Source organism: Doryrhamphus excisus, chromosome 2 (genome assembly GCF_030265055.1).
Source record: "Doryrhamphus excisus isolate RoL2022-K1 chromosome 2, RoL_Dexc_1.0, whole genome shotgun sequence".
NCBI classification, from domain to species: domain Eukaryota; kingdom Metazoa; phylum Chordata; class Actinopteri; order Syngnathiformes; family Syngnathidae; genus Doryrhamphus; species Doryrhamphus excisus.
This window is the reverse complement of record NC_080467.1, coordinates 17,811,728-17,820,703: the sequence shown is the minus strand read 5'-3', so window position 1 is coordinate 17,820,703 and position 8,976 is coordinate 17,811,728.

Genomic DNA, 8,976 nt, shown 5'->3' with positions numbered 1-8,976 from the left:
CACGTATAGCACGTATGACGTCATCTGTATACCGATCTCTGATTGGCGACGTAGAACGTGGGATTTTTACGTTGGACGTGCTCTGTTGTGGCATTCATGCATGCATGAATAGGAGAACATAATAGGCGGTTTGTGATGGAGTCTAAAAAAAAAAAACATTATGTATGACGTGTAATTTACAGGTAGACATTAAATCAGAGATTATCTTATATATTACAGGTATATTTTTTCATATTTCTTTGTGGGTTTTAATTCCTTTATTTCAACATATGCACGTAAGACACTCAAAAAATGTCACAATTTCAATAGTTTTCAATCAATATATGTTCTTCACTTAAATACATTTTACATAAGGAATACGAATACATTTAGCATGAACAATGAAACATGTAATATTCATTCACTCATTCATTTTCTACCGCTTTTCCTCACAAGGGTTGCAGGCGTGCCTGAGCCTATCCCAGCTGTCTTCGGGTGAGAGGCAGGGTACACCCTGGACTGGTTGCCATATAGGGCACATATATACAAACAACCATTCACACTCACATTCATACCTATGGACAATTTGGAGCCACCAATCAACCTAGCATGTTTTTGGAATGTGGGAGGAAACCGGAGTGGCCGTAGAAAACCCACGCATGCACAGGGAGAACATGCAAACTCCATACAAAGAAGGCCGAGGGTGGAATCGAACTCCGGTACCACTCGCCGCTGTGTAGCCAAACATGTAATATGTTCTAGCCAATTTTCAGGGTGTATGGATGTGCGTGGGTGCGTGTCAGGTGAGGCACCCTAGGGTTGCTATGGAATTGATGGCAATCAGGCTTGCGTAAAAATTACATAAGGGAGACACAGGTGATCAGTGGCAGGGATACGAGCCACAGCTTTCCAGCCGAGCATGCATGTGTTTTTGTGCGTGACTGGTTTAAGTTTTTTGTCACGCAGTCATTTTGTAGGTGTTTTTAAGAGTTGCAATTGTTAGAATAAAACGTTAAACTCTACATCCATGCCTGACCTTGTTTTACATGTCATCATGAGTTGGAAATCCATCAAGTGCCACTTTTTTTTGTAGCTAGACTGCCACTATATAATATCACACATCTTGGATTATTAGTATTTAAGAATATATTTTATGTTCGCATTTCACCCCTTTGGACCCAAATTCTATGCTTGTGCACATGACATATTTGAATCTCTGAACCAATAAAAATGCAGGATTTGGATGATGTCCGCATTTCTAGTTAATGATTGGCTACTAATGAAGCAATCACAATCAATAAATTACGTTTCACAGTTGTTCCATTGCACCCTGTGATTGGCTGGCGACCAGTCCAGGGTGTACCCCGCCTCTCGCATGAAGACTGCTGGGATAGGCTCCAGCACCTCCGCGACCCTCGTGAGGATAAGCGGTAGAAAATGAATGAATGAATGAGTTGTTCCATTGCATGAAAGCTGGCAAGATGATCGTGGCACAGTGGATTGAAAGATTGAAACATGAGTACTCATTTTCATGTTCTATCCATCCATGTTCTACCGCTTATCCTCACTATGGTCACGGGTATGCTGGAGCCTATCCCAGCTGTCTTTGGGCAAGAGGCGGGGTACACCCTGGACTGGTCGCCGGCCAATCACAGGGCACATATAGACAAACAACCATTCACACTCACATTCATACCTATGGACAACTCGGAGTCACCAATTGACGTAACATCTTGGGCATCTCTGGGTGGAGTTTGCATTTTCCCCCCGGGTGTGTGTGGGGGTTTTCTCCGGGTAGTCCAGTTTCCTCACACATTCCAAACACATGGATGTTGGGTTAATTAGAGACTCCATAAGTATGAATGTGAGTGTGACTAGTGACTGGCAACCAGTCCAGGGTGAACCCCGCCGCTTGCCCAAAGTCAGCTGATTTACCCGTACAAACCACTGCTGGCACCAACGTTGCTCAAGCATGACATAAGACAAACGTACCAACCTTGCAGAAATTTTACTCCCCCTTTATGTCCAAATGGCTGCTGTGAAAATAATTAGTTAAACACCTGTTGGCAACATGTTTTTCTTTTGCCACTATCTACATTTCATTCATTAGTGTGACAGGAGAGTAATAGCGACATGACCTGATTTTTGGGGTATTCTTTGCTAATTATATTCAGATTCATCAGGGAATACTTTTCCATATAGTGAGGTCATTGCAGAAGCAGCTCTACTTTTTCAGCTAATTGTGGATCTGTGGAATTAACTCAAACTATCACATGTCCCCAGGTTGGTGAGAGTGTCATTTAAAACAGTTTTGTTTGTATATGAAAGAAAAGAGGGTGCATAAACACAAAGCAAAGAGAAGAAAATAGCAATAGTGCACATCGTATGGCACGGGTGTCCAAAGTGCGGCCCAGTGGCCCACAGCTGTTTTTAATTGGCAAATTTATTAGCACAGTCTCATTTAACATGAAAACTAAAAAAACTACAAAATGAAAAGCAAATCAGCAGAAAATAAATTTGTAATTTAATGAGAAAAAGTTGACTATCATAATGTCATTTTAGTAACAAAAAGTTGAAATATTTAAGAAGTGTTTTAAAAAAGATGTCATTTTATGAGAGACAAACAAAAATTAAGCAGATATGGAAATAAGGTCATTAAAGAGAACCAAAATTACAAAAAGAAAGTTGAAATAGTTGGAATATTTTAAATAACAGAAGAAATGAAAAAAAAAACCCTGTAATTTTATCAAAGTCAATATTTTTAGATGACTAGGCTAAATCTTACTCTCCAAGTCCCTTAACAAGAAAAATGATGTTATTGTATTAGAATAATTTTGTAATATTATGAGATTTTTTTAAATTCTAAATTAAATGTAATAGCTTAGAGTTGTTATATCTACTTTATTGGGTAATAAGAGTGTAAAGTTTTATTATAGGGATGTTATGTCATGTGGAGGGCTCTAATATAAAAAACATATTTAGAAGATCATTAACAGGTTTTCCATGTTCCACCAAAATATATCCAATTGAAAAAGAAAGAATCTTACTTCGTGGAAACTCACTTACCAAGGTCGGGTCTGCAACCACGCAATAAACTGGTAATAATACTGGTGTTAAAGATAGGAAGTGAAGAAACTGTCAGTCGTTCCTCAGACATGGAATTGGGTAGGGTTAAATGCTGCACCTTTTCATGCATGTTGAATTCTACAATTGTAAATATGTGATGTACTTGAATGTAACCCTTTCCCTTTTGCTCTCTCACCTCCCAATCACTGTGTGTGTAGGAAAGGGAAAGCACCATCTCCCCTCTGAGCTTCTCTGTTCTCCTGAACCCTAATAGAATGCAACGCACTCCACTCATTCAGTTCAACCACTGCAAAGAGAGAAGAACCAAGCTGCACATCTTCAGAGGTAGGTGGAAACTTTTGTGTTGGAAAATGTGTGCCTAACCCATATTATCCTTATTATCCTTATTATTACTATCATGCATTGCTGTTGTTTAATACAGTATACTATAATACTACTACCAATGATGACATTGTCATATGTCATGTGGGGCGGCCACGATTAAATAGTCAACAAATGTAATGGTCAACTAGTCGTTTTTAATAGTCTATTTTTACCTACCAGGCAGATCCCACTTCGACAAGTGTTTGATGCCAAAGACAAACTAAGGAAAGAAATAAAGTATTTATTTTGCTGTTGTTTGGCAAGTGCCTTTTCCTTATTTTAATCAGCTGTTTGCACATTATGGCACACAGTTAAACAAGTGTTTGTTGCTACAAGCATTTTTTTTTCATATCGTGTATTGTATTCATCACACAAAGCCAGTCCTCCGGTACCAGGGGTCTTGGATTAAACCATTTTTTGGTAATGGCTTTTTTACATGCTACCAACATGATTTTATATAAATACCTATCTTCCCTTAACACAAGGTCTCTCACCAAGTGGCCCAGATACAATGTCTCGCATGAAAAATTCACGTTGTAACCCAAAATCTTCTCCATAGTTTTACATGCCATCTTCCAAAAATTGGTGATATTTGGGCAGAACCAAAACACATGTGAATGGTTAACACTGACTGTACCACAGTGGTGCCAGCATGGCTGGGTAACTTTAAGATATTTTTGTTTGATTTCTGGTGTAATGAAAAATCCGATTATATTCTTCCAGCAATGCTCCCTCCAGACCCGAGATGATGTTGTGGAGCTTTGGGTCAAAATCATACTCAACCATTCGGTTTCTGTAATGTTTGTTTTGAGCTCTCTTTCCTACTTTTCTTTAATATATTGAATATTTGCTTTTCTCTCCATTAAATTTTTATATAGCGTGGATACTATTTTGGTAGGTTTTGATTTATAAACAGACATTGCCATTTGAATCACCCCATGTCTTCTTCTATTCATCAAGCATTTTATTTTCCTGTCATAGTAATTTCTCAATAGTACATTTTCTCAAATGTATTTAAAATAATAATTTTTTTTTGTAGTTCTTGGCAGCTCATGAAGTTCCCCTTGTTTACTATTGTACAATGCGCGGGTATACCTCTTGGCATCCATTGTTGAAAGGTCTTATCATGACTGTTCAGAACAAAGTTCTTATCATAAGCTATCCATTGTAACAGACAAAGTTCATTCAATCATTCATTCATTTTCTACCGCTTTTCCTCACGAGGGTCGCGGGGGGTGCTGGAGCCTATCCCAGCTACAGACAAAGTTAAGTTTACTTATTAGACTGAACCATAGTTCTAGTGTAAAACTGGTCACATCATCGGCATGGTCATACCCGTCTCCCTTTCTTGTCATCCACTATGGCACTTTGAATTTCTCTCCCATTAATGGTCAGTTCCAAGAAAATGTATGTCACACAATACAGAACCACTGTGGGGGAGAGCGGACTGTATGTTTATTAGGTAGTGTCGCTGGAGCACCTCATCCGGTTAGAGAGTGAGTCCGGACACTGTGGCAGAACTGTATGGACTTTATTGATTACAGTCCAATTCCAACTGACAGGTTAACTGGTATGCAGTAATGCAGTAATGGTTTCTGAAATGAATGAACATCAGCACAAATATAGGTCACTAGCTTGAAACAGCACGGGCACTACGCAACACATACACTTATTTGGCTATGGAAAGGGCGGCAACAGGTTAGCTAGCACGTGAAAGGGTCAGTATAATAAACCTGGGCACACGACATAAAGGGCTATAGTCGCCGCCTAATTGGCATATAAATAACGATCGCGAACAGTCGTTAACAGACCTAACAGCCCATTAGCTTACCTTTCTCATGAACGCAGACAGACATGTATGGAAAGGAGAACAAGCCTTCTGACGGCTAGGCTGTGGTCTTACAGAGAACCCCTCAGCTGGCCCGCAAGTTGCCTGCTACAAACACGACCACAGTCTGGCCTGAACAGTGCCTGCACCAAACATCGCAGTCACAATGAGGGAATTTACAACAACCACTCTCATCTGTGCAGCATGGAAATATTCTTTAAGATTTGGTAGTCCCATGCCCCACTTGTCTTTGCTTTTGGTTATGCCACACAAACCTTGAGATCATTTTATTCCATTGTTTAAACTGTTTTTCTGGGATATTAATTGACAGTGCTTGGACTAGATAGAGAAGCCTTGGGAGCATATTAATCTTCACGGTCTCTATCCTAGAGCTATATCTTTGAATATAATTTCCTGCCATGTATGGAAATATACAGCATCTCAGTAAGAACTTATATAACTTAAATATGCATCAATGGCAACATTTGGGGAAAATCAAGACCTCTTAAAGGAGTTCTGTGACATAGGCTCTTGGTAAAGTGGTTAGGTAGGCTTGTTCTTTACCTCAATAGAGTCCTGTGAGGCTTGTGTTTTACCTCCTAAAGAGTTCTGCAAGGTAGGTGCATGTTTATCTTCGTCTGAGTAGGCGTGGACAGTCCTGATTCAAAGCAAAGATTATTTAGTCAGGGAGAGATGATCATCACGTTCCCGGCCGTTGTTGGTCTCTATGGCTAGCAGTGTTGATGCTCTAAAACAACAGCAAAAACAAAAATCAAAATAAGTCAGAGATGTACAATAACATAACATGCTTATAAAGCTGATCATATCAGAGTCTTTTATGGTTTAATGTGGCAATGTCAGTCAGAACAACATATGGAGTTAAGAGCATGAGACAAGAGATAGCTCACTGACCTACGTATATGAAGTCCTATTCAAAGTCCATGAGGTTCTTCAGTAGTGTGGAGACGTGTATTCACTGTGGCAGACTTCTTCTGGAACCATCATACCAGTCTTCTTGGAGACATCCTTTATTCAGGTGGTCTTCCATCCTCTCTCTGGATTGATACGAATGAAGCAACTGAAATCAGAATAGTCTATGATTAGAGACCGAAAGGAAAACTATATCTTGGAACTATTCTAACATGCAACATGCAAACTCCACACAGAGATGCCCGAGAACCGCTCAGCTGCCATACAGCCTATTCAGGTTCCAGTTTTCAGTAATTAAATAAATAAAATACAAAATCTATAATGATGGGCAGCACGGTGGTCTAGGGGTTAGCGCACCTCACCTCACAGCTAGGAGACCAGGGTTCAATCCCACCCTCGGGCATCTCTGTGTGGAGTTTGCATGTTCTCCCCGTGCATGCGTGGGTTTTCTCCGGGTACTCCGGTTTCCTCCCACATTCCAAAAACATGCTAGGTTAATTGGCGACTCCAAATTGCCCATAGGTATGAATGTGAGTGTGAATGGTTGTTTGTCTATATGTGCCCTGTGATTGGCTGGCGACCAGTCTAGGGTGTACCCCGCCTTACGCCCAAAGACAGCTGGGATAGGCTCCAGCACCCCCCGCGACCCTCGTGAGGAAAAGCGGTAGAAAATGAATGAATGAATGAATCTATAATGATGACAAGGAAATGAAATGATTCTTACCTGTGAATACATTCCAGAGTACAAACTGCCTCCTCTTGATACTGAAGGTTGAATATGTAGTAGACTGCAAACACAGCAGCCAGTCCCGTCAAAAGGGACGGTGTGATGCCCTCAGATTTTACACGCCCCTCCAGAGTGATCATCCAGCATCCAATATTGACATTCTCTGTTCCACCTGAAACTTCAAGTGACATCATCAACATCATTTACTTTATGTACACATCTATAGTCTCAAAATAATGACCAATGTAACATATGAAACAATGAAAATGAAATGCTTACCAAGCAGTATCAGACGAGGACTTGCAGCAGGAGTGAAGGTTGTTTCAATGTCAGCTACAAAGGCAGACACCTGGAAGACAACCATAAGTGTACCATGAGCAGCTGACCAATGCGAAGCACCATCTCTGTACCTTCGCTGTTACAGACGATATGTTTGTTGGTCAGTTTTACTCTGAAGTATTCTGTGATGGCTCTTCCACATTCCTCAATACTGAGTTCCAAGCTACGAAGCCCATTGGTGTCTGTAAGCAACTCAAAATAGGCGTGGATGTACCTGAGAATGAAAAGAAAAGGTCATTTGATTTTCTTATCATCAATGTCAGTTGGTGCGGCACGCAGGAGAGCAACTAACGTAACGTAACGTAACGTAACGTAACGTAACGTAACGTAACGTAACGTAACGTAACGTAACGTAACGTAACGTAACGTAACGTAACGTAACGTAACACAGTCTAATCAAAATACAAATCATTACACCTCATGTAAACGTTGACAGAAAGTAAAATAAAACCCACCACGGCCATCTCTGTTACTCATTCCACTCTTCCATCAGCCACCAAGTGTGTAGTTTGTTCGAGATAAGTCCTTAATTGCAGTGCTCTTTCTCTGGCACTGAAAATCAGTCTCGCCAGCTAGCCAGTTTGATTTCAGTCAGGTTACTTCATTCTGCTGTAAAAAATAGAGATAAGTTGGAAATTGGCCGTAAATTAAAAGTAATTGTTTATAGTGTATGATTTATTCTGCAGTTCAGGCCCCAAAACATAGAAAACACAAAACCACACACGACCCTGAGATTCCTAGCCATCTCCCTTGGTCCCTGTTGGTGGGAGGAGGGGAAAAAACTTCACAAAGTAGGGCCCCTCCCTAGCTCACCCCAGAAATGGGGATTCACTAGAAGTGTCCAACATTCAGCACCTTGCAAGTACATTCCCACTATCAGCTCCATATTTATGTTGCTGTTAGTCATCAGTTCTTTCGTGTATTGATGGCTCTTGAACATTAGCCTTTCCTAGTTATTTAAACTCTCTGGCATCATCAAAAGTGTGTACTTCCAACACAAACAGCTACGGTTAATTATTTGAACTTTCTGGCCTCATTACAAGCATATTTCATTAAGGACTTATAATATCTTTATTTTTAGTTAGCATATACCTTAAACACTTCACTAAAAGAGCAGCTTAATGCAGGTGCAATAAGTTTTATGTTTTACATTCAATTTGAGTATGATATACTTTATCCATTTTCAAGAGAAGCTCATGTTTGCAGCAGCTCTCTAAAAATGACAAGGAGAGATAAGAAGGGAAAAACAAGAAAATAGAATAAAAATAAATACATAAATCAATAAATATGTAAAGTTCAATTCAAATTTGTAGTGCAATAATAGATAATACATAATAAGGTAAGGTTGTTGTTTTGTATCATGTCATATGTCATGTACTATTATATCATTTACTGTTCTGGCATCAGTATTTATTCTTATGTTGACCTGAAAGCAACACGAGTCAATGAATCACTTTATGGAGCACATAAACATGCCATAATAACTAAGGTTGCAAAGACCGAAAATTCACAATACGGTTTGATTTGATACTGTAATGTCACAGTTCGATATTTTTGGATTAATAATTAACATTTTTGGCGAAACTCAAAGTTTGAGATTTGAAATGAAATGTATGCGGTGCGGCTATACTTGCCTCATTCATGGCGCAAGCAGCAAGCTACAAATGTAAATGATAGAGGTAAAATGTACAGCATGAATGTACCACTGTTACAAAAAGGACAC